Here is an 8,976-nt window from a genome sequence, read left to right on the forward strand (position 1 = left end):
AATGAAGTCCTGAGGACAGAACTGCTTCCTCCATCTAGCAGGTGCCTGTAGGCTTTCGATGCAACATGAGAAAGACGGGACCTACTTGGTTTCCTGTAGCTACTGTTTACCTCTTTCTTAAATGCATGCAGGCAGCTGAGAGAAGTATAATGCACATAGCTCTCTGTCCATATATAAACATTCAGAGATTATTTGGGACATTAAATCCCTTTTGTTACTATATATGTGTCAAATTTAAGCAAAAGTACACCTTGTATTAAAAAAAACGGATTATTACAAATAAATCTAATAAATGATTCCATGAAATAAAAAGTGTTTTACTGTCTAAGTATTTTCTTAAAATTATAGATTCTTAGGTAGACATGTAGATGGAGTTTGACACAATTTTTCTACCTTGAGTAAGTATAAATAATGAAACACAATGCTTTTAATTTTTTAAAATTTGTATTTTTCTGATTACAAAGTAACAGAAGTTCACTGAAGACTCAGAAGTTTAGGAAATTAAAAACTAAAATGTAAATATCCTTCAATATTCTGGTATAGATCCTTTCAGGCTTTCTTAAGGCATTTGTAAGTATAGCTGTATTTTTGCACAAAGTATACCTAAGCAGCTTTTTTTTATGGACCACTATCTCATGGCACTTTCTCAGATTAATTAATATCTGTCTGCAGCCTGACTTGTAATGGCTACCTGGTCTTCGGTCACAACAGACCTTATTAAAGCACTTCCCTGTCATTGAAATTTCAGTTGTTCCCACATTTTTTTTTACAAATAATTCCCAAGTGAACTGTCCTTGTTGATAAATCTTCTCATGTTCGTTATTGCTTGCTTAATCAGGACAAGTTATTAAAAGAGAATGTTCAGTTAGAGGTCCAGCTTTGAGGTTTCTAGCACATGTTGCCAGATTACTCTCCAGGAAAGTGTGATGTGCCTGGTGCATGAGGTACTGATTCCCCTTTCCCTGTGGTGCACATTCTTTTCACCTCTTTGCTGCTGATGTGGACCATAATTGATCATGGTTTTAATTTATCATTTAAAAAACTAATCTTATACATCTATACCTAAACTTTTTATTGTAGATTGTGTAAAAATTGACTTATATGTGAATAATCTTATTTTATTACTTGATATTATTTAAAACTAAAAAACTTTTTTAGAAAAGTCTAAATAATTTTAGTGAAACTTAAGATGATGTTGGTACAGACTCATTAGCTCTGTTTGAGAACTTCTCCATACATTACAGAACACACCCCCTCTGCTGTTTCTCATCATATCTGCCCAAATCATTTCCTTCTGTGACTATATATGGATTTCCGGATTCTCTTAATTTTACTACCGTAGCAACTCATAAATGATTTTAACACTGAAAATTCTTTCGACTTAATAGTAGGGTCATCCAAGTACACAGAGAACCTTTGAGGAAAAACCCCCTTTCCTTTCACTCAGAGCTCCATGGCCTGCTTTGGGCCTTGCCTGCCTGCTGCTAGCCTGCCCTGACTCTAGCCCTCAGGTACAGCCAACTTTGCTCAGCCCCATCTTTGCCTACCTCTGGGTGGCTGGGTTAGGACTACAATAAGCAGTTATAATTTGGAATATAGCCTTCCTCTCAACTGGGTCCTCAAAGCGTTGGCTTCCTCTTCTCCCAGTGCCCTGGGAGGATCAGCAGAAAGCCAACCAGGACCCTCTGAGAGATGTACACATTGCTTTGCTCACAGCATGGAGGGTGTCTATCTGGGAAACAAGTACATTTTTTAAAACAACAGGATTTAAAAACTACCACTGAAAACTGGTAGTCCTACATTCTTAACCTGCAAATATCTTTGTGTACAAGATTGCACTTGTTAAGAAGCCAAGCCTGCAATTGCTTGCATCATAAAGTCATCCAAAACATTCACCAAGTTCCCACTTTGTGCTAAACCATGGGGGTGAATATAGTCTAAGTCAGTTGCCCTGCTCTCACCTCACTTGTGTTATAAAATGAGGACTCTATGCCATGTGATGGCGGTGTCATCACCTTTACTATTTGGATGCAATTGCAATCTGTCTCCTGCCCTTCTCAACCCTCCCCCCAAAAAGTTATATCATTTTTAATTAAAAGAGATTGTTAAAGGTAATTAAAATCAAATATACTTTGAAACCATGGAGACAGCCATATCTGGGAAAGGCTGCTCTGACCCACTCCTTGGATTGCACATTTTCATTGACTGCATTTCATCTGTGTTCATTTCCTCACAGAATCATCTCCAGCTCTTCTACAGTCATCTAGAGCTGATTGTAATTCTCATGTACTGTGGCCAAGAAAGGGTGGCAATTGCATTTGACATGGAAAGATTATTATAAACGACCTATAATAAAATAGAAGCTTAAACTATGCATATATTAATTACAATTTGGCAAATCTTGAGGATTATGTAAATCCGGTAATATTTCAAAAAGAGGGAGAAGTGATGTATTTATCTTTTCTGATTCAGTGACTGTGTTCCCTGTTAGAATGAAGCAGATGATCTTCTCAAATGTTTTCCAGTCTCAGTTACCATTGAAGGAGAATCCAACCTAAATACATACCAAGCAAATCAAAGTCCTCTTCTCATGAGGTCTCTCAAGGAAACTTGCCCAGTTTTTAAGGGGAGCAAAAAAGGAAGGAAGTCTTAACGGTGAACTATCCTGCGTGAAACAAAGAATTCTTCCGCATTTGAAATGTCTTTATCAGAGTGCCATTAACCTGAGCAATGGTTAACTGTTCAGTTCCATCAGTTGGTAATTTGTGGCTTTCTGTGTACCTCCTGCCTCCTACCTAATCCGTCAAGAAAATATTCCTCCCCCTAAGACACACATCCTCTTGTTTATTTTCACCTCCCTCCTGCCTGTTGAGCTCTACACTACCCCTATTATGTGGCCCCAGCCAGACTCACAGAGAGTTCCCTGGGTGAGAAGCTTGTCAACTTAAAGGCATCTGAATAAATTGGGTGCAATACAGGCTGTCCTCCGCTTCACCAGAGGTGCACCTTCCTGTCTCCTGTCCCCATCTCCAAAGTCAGCCCAGAGCTGGGCAACAGTGAGCCTGAAGATGGAGAATGACACAGAAGGAAGCAGAGGAATTTACAAGTTCTCCTGCAAGAGACATTTAGAGCTTGTGTCACTACCTCCTGGTAGGAGTGATTAGCTCCAAAGCCCAGGGTAGTCCAGGAGAGTAATTAAAACCATTTGGCCAAGTCTTCCTTAATGACTCCTTCAGAAATGCAAGAAAGTCAGAAAGTGGAATAAAATGACTGCTACAATCTCAATGATACATTATACAACAATCCAGAGAGCACTTTTGCTCCAGGTATTATGCTAAGTACTTTATATTCATTATCTTACTCATTTCTCACAACTACCCTAAGAGGTAAACAAAGACATTATTTACTGTCTTTATCTTACATATTGAGAAAATTGGAGCTTAAGAAAATCAAGAAACTCCTTCAACATCCTAACCTGGTCAAGAACAAAGCCAAGATTCAGACCTCAACTAGTTCTAACATTGAAGATGTTTCTCTAAAGCAATATGTATTCTTCTTGCCATACATACTCCTGATGTTTGAAATTACTGAGCACCCCTACTTCCTGAATAATATTCAAATTGCCTCTTCAAGGCACCCTAGAGGTGCTACGTACCTGGCATATTAGTGAGTGAGACTGTTGACAACTCTCTTCAAGGGCACTGTACTCACCTTTCTTTCTTTAGCTGAAGTTTACAATTTGGATGTAAACCTGCCTACATTTGGAACCAATAGGAATCAACCATTGTATTGGAACCTTGCCTTGTCAGGAATCCACATGTGGTAAATGTGATTCATGAATGGTGGCCAAGCTGTTAGACTCTATGGTTCCACGGTCAGCACAGAGTTAGAAGTAAGATGAATATCAACAAACCAACCATTTTCTCCAAGGGAAGGAGAAAACAGAGGCTGAAACCAGTGCTGGTTTGTGAGGAGGACAGAAGTCCTTCAAAAAGGAGAGGAAATGGCTGAACTCCTCAAATGGAGAATGTTTCTTGGGCCATCTTGGGTAGTATCAAAGAAAGGTTTCTTTCTGAAGAAGATGCCAATAATGAGAGGACATGATTTAGTGGCAAACATTAGCAATAATGATATGGCCTTTCCTGGATGCCAGTAACTGGTCCAAGGATTCTAATCGAGGTGGAAATGAATTTGTAGCCCAGCCAAGACCCTGTTCTAGCTCCAATGGCCTCTCATTGTCACAAGGTATCACATGGCCTTGCACGGGTCACACAAACCTAAAAAGTCTAATAGAAGTGAAAAATGGTGGATATTTTGGTGTGGACATTGCATTTGTCATCCAAACTGAAGATACTGAGAGAGAAAGGAAATGCTAATAATTATACTGGGACAATGTAATCCCAAGTAAATTGGGATATACAGCCACTCATGAGTAAGCTATATACTATTCAAATTACATTTGATGTAAAATGAGAAAAATACCTACCCTATGTTTCTCAACCACACAGAGTTTTTAAGAATTGAATGTGATAATATCTATGACATCATTTTGTGACCTATGAAGTACAATACAAATACATAGATTGATATAGGTATGTACTAGACAGTGGAATCCATGCTCTGTCTTGGAGCATGCTTGTGTTCTCAGCAAGAGCTCATACATAATGAAGCAATAAGAAGAGCAACAACCTAGAAATGAGATACATTTGATTAAATATGTGACATTGCTTAAGCTACTTGGCCAGTAAAAGAAATCCGAAGGGTAGCTCTAAAAATATCTTTAGTAATCTAACGTATTTACAGAAATGAATCTTATGAAATGTGGATAAAACTTCAATATAAACAACACTAGAATTTTCATGATTGGAGTTAGTGAAATTATGTCTCCTATTAACACACATACACATACATCTCTCTCATAACAAATTCACAGACATACACACAGTAGTTTATTAAATTTAACAGACATATTACAGTATCCTGAATTTCTCTCTCACCCTGTCAATATACCACTAATTCTAAAGCAATCAGTACCATGCTGTTAATGACTAGAGTCCTGATTAACTACAATCAAGATGATGTGTTTGCTATGCTGCCTTTAAGATACTGAAATATTAAAGAGAAATGAATAAGATGCATGGTTTGTATGAAAGCTTGGAAGTCAGAAATCCACTGAATAAACATGAACTTACATCCAAGTTAAGTGAGCCTCAACTAGCCAAGTAGACCTTGGTCTACTTGCTATGTTCTTAAATTGGATAGTGTAAATTTGACTAAGGGCAAAACAGACTGCTGGCCTCCTTGAATTTCTAAATATTATTTGGTACTGTATTTTGATTCATGCACATGCAGCCCTAAGAATTATACTCAAATTATTAACTAGGAAGTGGGTGCACCCTCTTTATTTCCAAGGACCCTGAAAATCATCATGTTTGTATTTATGTATGATGTCTGCATGGCAATACACCCAGAATCCACAGACTACATACTAGGTAACAAAAGAGAGATGGGAAAAGGATATTGTCCTGGCTGCAAGTAGCAAACCATCTAGGAAATCAAGCTTGCTGTTGTCTTGGAAAAGAAGAGGAGGAGGAGGAGTTGGAAAAAGAAAAATAAGTAAAAGCAAAAGTATTTTATGGCAAGACTTTCTTTAAAGAAAACAGAGATATAAGCAGAAGAGTAAAGGAGGGTGGTGTTTGTCTCTATTTCTCTCTTTTTAATAGGCATGTTATTACAGAAAATCCACAGTTGGAGAGAAGAGGGACAGCCTCCCTTGCAGAGTGTGTTGAGAAGTTAGTGGAGTGGAGGAGCTATCATCAGGGCAGAGCAGGATGTGGAGCAGGCCAGGGCCTGCACGCCCCGCACAAGGTATGTGACTGAAAGGCAGGGAGCTGGCCCGCGGCAGGTGCAGCGCAGCCAGTGCCCGTCGGCCCCAGGAAAGGAAAACCTGCAGGTGCAGTTGGGACATGTCCTGAGCCTCCAAAGCCACGCGTTTTTCTGAATAGCTGTCCTATCTTCATTGTCTGCCTGCAAGATTATGGTTTGCAGTGGGAGGGGACGGGAGGGAGGGAGTGGTTTGGTGGAGTCTCTAGCTCTGGCGGCTTTGATGACACACACAGGCTGCTCCAGAGGTGAGGTACAACTGGAAGAGGCTGAGACCATGCAAGGGGAGTGTTGGTGGTGGACACTTGTCCCATGCAGCCCCGCGTCCCCCTGGGAGGGCTCTCCTTTCTCCAGAGGCTGTGATGGACACGGACTTTGCTGGCGGCCACTCAGAACTATCCTCCTGTCCTCCACACAGAGCACCTTTTTCCTTCCTCCTTCAGTCATCTTTGGGCTGAGTGACTACCTTAGCAGCCCAGAACTCAGTGCTCGAAAGCCCCAGAACTTCCAAATGCCACCCAGGTTCTCTCTGCACACCCCAGGAACCCACACAGTGTCATACCTACTGTTGGGACTCGCTCTCCCTTGATCAAGGACCTCTCAGCCACTCTCAAGACCTATAATCAGAAGAAGTTTTGCAAATAAGCAACTGTCAGATATAATTGGAAACAGGAGAAAGAAATGGAGCCATGTGCCTTTTGCAAATTCCCTATACTTGGTCAAGGTGAAACTCCCACCTGGGTCAGAAAGGTCTATTAGAGATAGGGGTGGGGGGGGGTAAAAGAAATGTGTTAAATATGAGAGTATTTAATATTTTAAAAAATTTAACTTGAGGGTATAGTAGTTGCTATAACAATGCCTGTGACCAAAGGAATCAGGAGGAAAGGATGGCAGGGTGAAGAAATGTTCTATGACTGGATGTTCAACCAGGGAAAAAATGTAGTGATCCAGAAAAAATAGTGCTGGGATATGAAGAAGCCTCCAGAACGAAAATTAGAGAAAACAGTAAGGAACAATCTGGTCCCTTCAAAATAGTACCCCAAAGAACCATGCAAGCCATGGCACAGCCCAGCACACTGGATCTGGAGAGAGGCCAGAGGGAAGAGAGGGTGAGGAATGTGGAGAGACTGCTAGAGGGGTACAGAGGAGGCCACCAGGACAAGGAGACGCTGGCAGGTGTCCTGAGAAGCCACGTGCTGCCACATCCTGGCCTGTAGAGCTCTGGGAGGGGAGACGGCATCTGGGTGGGTGGGGAGAGGTGCACCCATGGAAGAGGGTGAGGGATTACTCTGGGTTGAATTCCTCCTTTCTCAGGTGACTGCATTCTGGCCGCCCCACTCCTCCCCCTTTCATTCTTGGCCTGCCTCAGTCCACCTGGGGCATGCAGGCGGCTGCTCCAACCGCATGCCCTGTCAGGACCTGTTGCTTCCAGGGGAAGAATGCAAGAATATCAAATCCTTTCAAATGCTGAAAGGGGACAGCACTGCTTTGGGAAGTGTGGGGTGTGCATAGTTAAAGTACAAAATCAGAACATAGAACAATTTAAGACTGGACCCCAGGATGCAGGGGCAGGGGCCAGGGGGAGTTGAATTGAGTCTTTTTGGTCCTTGAGCTCAAAGAATCAGAGGCAATGAAACTCTGTTTTCTTCCAACCCCAGGAGAATAGGTGCAGCACAGCACCCTTTTTCAACAAGGCCTCTACTCCCATCTGAGCTGGAGGGGGTCTGGGACTTGTGCTTTGTACATCGCCAACACTCAGAGCGACAAGCCCAGGACTGAGCAAACATAACTTCTGGTACAGTTACTGAGCATCGTGACAGAAAATGGGGGTACCCTCCTTCAGAGCCCATGCACACACATCTCTACTACCTGCCACACCACCATCTCCACTCCCACCCCAAGCAGCCTTTGCATATACCTGGAGACGTCGCACAGCCAGGGTTAGGAGTGGGCTCTACAGCCAGTCAGGACTGAACACTGCTCTCACCATTTGCTTATATGACCCAGGAGAGATGCCTTGACCACTCTGTGCCACACTTTACACAACTGCATTTGGGGGTCAGCAGAATATCTGCCACATAGCGTAGTCAAGGTTTAAGTCATGAATAGATTAAGAGCTCTTAGAATCATAGTAGATGTGAGATTTTATATATAAATATAAATATGTATATATATACACACACTTATATATGTAAAATTATTAACTATAGATGACTTATTATGTAAAAATTGTGTGCTTTGGCTGCATTTCAGGAATCTGAGACCTGTCTTATTATTCAGTGTCATGTTTTTAAGAATAGCTATAATATTGGTTGCTCCTTTGTTTACCCCTTATAACATTCAGACAGCACTCAGTAAGAACACAGGCTATCAGCCTGCTACAATTCCTGAGCAGGACTGGAATTCATCCAAGGCTCTGCATCCTAAGTGGGCATGCTTGGAAGAAGCAAAGGCAAGTATGGTTAAGCAGTCATGAAGAGGTGATTAAGAGTCACCCTAATGCTCATAGCAGCAATGTCCACAAGAGCTAAATTGTGGAAAGAGCCTAGATGTCCTTCAACAGACAAATGGATAAAAAAGTTATGGTTCATATATACAATGGAATATTACTCAGCCATCAGAAAGGAGAATACCTATCATTTGCATCGACATGTATGGAGCTGCAGGGGATTATGCTAAGTGAAATAAGTCAAGCAGTGAATATGGTTTCATTCATGTGGAACATAAGGAATAGCATGGAGGACCACAGGGGAAGGAAGGGAAACTGAAGGGAGGGAAATCAGAACGGGAGATGAACCATGAGAAACTATGGACTCCAGGAAACAATCTGAGGTTTCAGGAGGGGTGGGTAGGGGAACTGGTAGCTCAATGATGGGTATTAAGGAAAGCACGTGTTGCAATGAGCACTGGGTGTTATACACAGATAATGAATCATGGAACACTACATCAGAAACTAATGATGTACTGTATGGTGACTAACATAAAAAAAAAAAAAAAAAGAGTCCTCAGTCTATGTGGCAAATACCTTCCCTGCAAAAATTCTTGGCTAAGAATGGAATGGTTTACTTTCATAGGATGCTAACCCTTGGCCAT

Source organism: Meles meles, chromosome 1, assembly GCF_922984935.1.
Source record: "Meles meles chromosome 1, mMelMel3.1 paternal haplotype, whole genome shotgun sequence".
NCBI lineage: Eukaryota > Metazoa > Chordata > Mammalia > Carnivora > Mustelidae > Meles > Meles meles.